This window comes from Galeopterus variegatus, unplaced genomic scaffold (genome assembly GCF_000696425.1).
Source record: "Galeopterus variegatus unplaced genomic scaffold, G_variegatus-3.0.2 Scaffold16866, whole genome shotgun sequence".
Classification (NCBI taxonomy): domain Eukaryota; kingdom Metazoa; phylum Chordata; class Mammalia; order Dermoptera; family Cynocephalidae; genus Galeopterus; species Galeopterus variegatus.
This window is the reverse complement of record NW_007742977.1, coordinates 1,612-6,120: the sequence shown is the minus strand read 5'-3', so window position 1 is coordinate 6,120 and position 4,509 is coordinate 1,612. Positions and strand designations below refer to the sequence as shown.

Below are 4,509 nucleotides of genomic sequence, written 5' to 3'. Positions count from 1 at the left end.
TCTTTGTTGTTTAGCTAAAACCCCCAAATGCTATCACATTGTAAAGTTAAGCAGTGTTTACAATCTATGTTAACAGTATTCACGTCACCTTGGATACAAAAAAGTCTTAACTAAACAGAAAAGGGCAGGAGTTGGTGGGGTAGGAAAACTACCTGTTTTTGAGTTGCCATAATCCCAACATTAGGAAACGTCCCAGGCAGGGTTCAAAGTATGGAATGAAACAAGTGGCTAAATACAGCCTACTGCTGGCTGCCAAAAACATGCTGTATGTCCATGTATTACTGTGTTCTCTTGTCGCTCCCCCAAATAAGTTTTACTAAATGATGCATCTAAAAATTGATGGCACTTTAAAATTAAGGAAATACAGCAGTTCACTGTAATTACAGTCAATCCTCAGTCTCCACGGGGGGTTGGGGGGCGGGGAAACTGGTCCCAGGACCTCCTGTGGATACCAAAATCCACGGATGCTCAGGTCTCTGATATAAAGTACCATAGTATTTGCATATAACCTATGTACATCCTCCCCTATACTTAAATCATCTCTAGATTACTTATAATGCTTAATGCAACGTAAATGCTATGCAAATAGTTGTTATCTTGTACTGTTTAGGGAATAATGACAAGGGAAAAAAGTCTGTACATGTTCAACACACATGCAAGTTTTGTTCAAATATTTTCAATCTGTGGTTGGTTGAATCCATGAATGTGGAAACGCATGGATAAGAAGGGCCAACTATATTTGTTGTATCTATAATGTCTGTTTTCTCACTAAACTGTTAGCTATGGGAGGGTAGAGATGGTCTGTTTTCTTCACTGCCGTATATTCAGTCAAATGCAATGGGTGGCATACAGTAACTGCTCAAATATGAACTAACTGGAAAAATATTGGTATAAAAACCTGCACAAGAAGTCTCAGAGGGAGAGATGGTCTCACTGGGCAATTCGTACTAAGATCTTATCATTCAATTATTCTAAAAAGCCAGTTATTAAGGCACACACAAAAAATCTTGGCACACTCACAAAAATGCTGAGTTTTGACGGTTACAATATTAATCCCCAAATAAAACACGACCTGGGACCCCCACGGAGTACCTTGTCTATGAATCATTCCACCATGAAGAATTCTGGCCACTGTACAGGACTGTTTTTCATTCAGCTTCAGAGTGATCCCCTGAAATAAAGGCAATGCCACAGTAAGCTTTATTTTAATCTCTTTCTGAGGTTATACCTTTAAAACAACTTAAGGTGATTTTTCAGGACAAATATTTTCCATCTATACACAGGATAGTCCTCAACTAGAACAGGCATGAAGCCTGCTTTGCGGAGGAACTCAACTGGGGACAAAGAGACACAATGTTGTAGTTGGCTGACTCCCTAACTGCATGAGCAGCCGTCTGTGTTTACTCTTGTGGCTCAGTGACTCGTGGGGTAGAGAGTAAGTGGTGGGTGACAATATGACAAGGGATTACCATGGGCTCCTCTGTGACCTTCTCAAACCGTATGAGTCACACTTTCCGCACCTCCTGCCCCTTGCCCTGGGCGGGACTACCTGGGGCAGCAGACCCATTGGTGTACATGTCCTCAGTGACAGCATTCAACTGGTGCGACACAGCCTGTCAAGTCAAAACAACAGAGCAACGTATGAAATAAGGAGCAAAGGCCCACGGGCAGTCCCTAATCTGCAATTCTAAAATCCGAAAGGCTCTGAAAACCCGTAGTTATGAAATTTCATAAGTTTGGCATCAGATCTCATTTGAATTGATGTGAAGCTGTTTATAAGCCACATTTATCCAATTTAATAGATGTTTACCTAGGTCGCTGCAGAAATATTTGTGCGTGTGATTTACAGGGTGCTCCCAGATCCTACTGAGGGTATTACATAATGTATAATAAAATTTTTTAAATTCTGAATCCTAAAGCACCTCAGGCCACAAGGGTTTCTGGTAAGGGGTTGTGTACCTGTATGGGTGCGCACACATGTGCACACTGTAGCAAAGATCCAGGGTGGGTCTAAATGATTTCATGATGGGAGGAGGCAGAAGGGGACAACTGCAGAGGAAGAAGGGAGCAGAGAAGACAGCGGCCATTCCTGTTCGAAATAATGAGCACCTCTCCAGTGACGGGCATGCTGGTAAGTGCAAGACTCAGTTGCTCTCTTCTCCTCTGCATTTCCTTGAGCAACCTGATGCTCTGGCCACACAGCAGTGAAGGGAACTCAGGGTAGCATCAGTCTCTCACAGACCATCTCTTAAGCTACAAAGAGCTTCCGTCTAGATAATCGAACGCTTAGGACGAGGCCCTGGACCATGATAACAATACTGGCCCAAACCAACTGACTATCTCTAGATGAGACTGCTACTACCCCTCCCACCATCCCAAAATGACACTGCCACTGGGACCCCTTCCCCTAAACTTGAAGACAGCAAAGCTGGACAACATACACTAGTAGACAGCAACACCTCTTTATTAAAAATCTGAAGTCATTTAAGGCACTGTGGCAGGAGGACAGACAAAAGACCCATGTAACAGATTAGAAAGTGCAGAAACAGACCCACATACGTATGGTCAGCTGATTTATGACAAAGATGACACTGCAGTGCAGTGGGGAAAGAATGGTCTGCACAATAAACGGTGCTGGGGCAATCAGGGAAGCACATGGAAAAAATGAATCTTGACCCCTACATCATTCTATACACAAAAACCAATCCCAGATGGATTGCAGATGCAAATGTGAGAGAGAAAACCACCAAGGTTTGAGAAAAAACAGGAGAATATCTCCATAACCTTAGAGGACGTAAAAATCTCTTATATGACACAAAAGGTCGTAAGTATAAAATAAACACTAAAAAGATAAATACTTTAAAATTAAGAAGTCCTTACCAAAAAAATTCACTGGGGTATGCAAAGGTTTACTAGACAAGACACAGGCAGCAATAACAAAAACTAAGAATTGACTTCATCAAGACAAAAAACTTCTCATCAGAGATACATAAGAAACTGGAAAGGCATGGCCCCGTCTGAGAACAAAAGTCTGCAATACTTACACCTGACAAAGGACTTGTATTCAGAACATATGAAGAACTCTTACAACTCAAACACATGACAAACAACTCAACGAAAAGATGGACAAAAGGTCTGAACAGACTCTTCACCAAATAAGACATATGAATATCCAATAAACATATGAAAAAGGTGGGTCTGAACAGACTCTTCACCAAATAAGACATATGAATATCCAATAAACATATGAAAAACGTGCTCAGCGTCACTATAATCAGGAAAATACAAATTAAAACCATAATAGAACACCATTACCCATGCACGAGGATGGCTAAAATGAAAAAGACAGATCATACCAAGTGCTGGAACGCTCATACACTGCTGGTGGGAATGCTGAATGGTGCAGCCACTGTGGAAGGCACTTTGGGAATTTTGTATATAAAGGTAAACACACACTTATCCTATGGCCCAGCAATCCCACTCTTAGGGATTCAGCCAATAGAAAAGTAAACATACACCCACAAACAGACTAGTGCACGAATGTTCATAACAGCCTAAAAGTAGAAGCAACCCAGGTGTTCATCCGGTGCACTGCATCCATACAACAGACTACTACTCAGCAGCGGAAAGGACCAAACTACCAATACATGCAACAGCATGGATGCATCTCAGAAACGTTATGCGAGTGAAAGGAGCCTTACAAAGAAGAGTACATACTGCACGATGCAATTTATATGAGGTTTTAGAACAAACAAAAGTATTGCAACAGAATCAAAACAGTGGTTGCCTCTGATGGGATGGGAACGGGATGGTGTGGGAAGGGGCATGAGACAACTTTCCGGGATGCTGGTAATGTTCTATATCGTGATAGGGGTGTGTGTTTGTTAAAACTCATCCAATGGTACATTTAAGATTTGAACATTTCACTGTATATAAATTTCACCTCAAATTAAAAAAAGAACCATAAGCGAATATTGAACTCTAGCCTATGATATGCATGTTGAAGCTTTTAGGGGTGAAGTGCTCTGATATCTGCAACTTATTTTAAAATGCCAGAAAAAAAACCAAAAAAGTGGTGGATAGATGGATGATTTTTGGATAAATATGTGATAAAGCAAACATAGAAACATGTTAATTGCAGAATCTAGGAGATGTGGCTATATGAGTGTTACTATAAAATTATTTCATCTTTTCAGTAAGTCTGAAATTTTTCAAACAAAATATTGGGGGGAAATGGCATTAAGAGAGTGAAAGGGCAAGCCATGCAGTGGGGAACTGTAACTCTCAGACTCAGTCTCTACCAAAGTGGCCACGTGATACATGCCCACACGCACCAAAAGACATGGACAGCAACATCACTGCAGCATTCTTTTTTAAAAAATATTATAAAACTTAGGTGCAGCTGAGCAGGTAGGCCTCGCCACTGCCAGACCCCATCCCCAGCCTGGCCGAGTGCGTGCTGACCAGAGAGGTGCCCCACTAGAGAGGCCTGAGTCCCACAGAGACTAC

The 4,509-nt window shown here is 41.6% G+C and overlaps 1 pseudogene; it reads right to left on the bottom strand.

The window, feature by feature from the left end:
* LOC103582584 overlaps nucleotides 1-1,613 on the bottom strand; it is a 19,230-nt pseudogene extending 17,617 nt beyond the window's left edge.
* Between the last annotated feature and the right edge of the window lie 2,896 nt (nucleotides 1,614-4,509).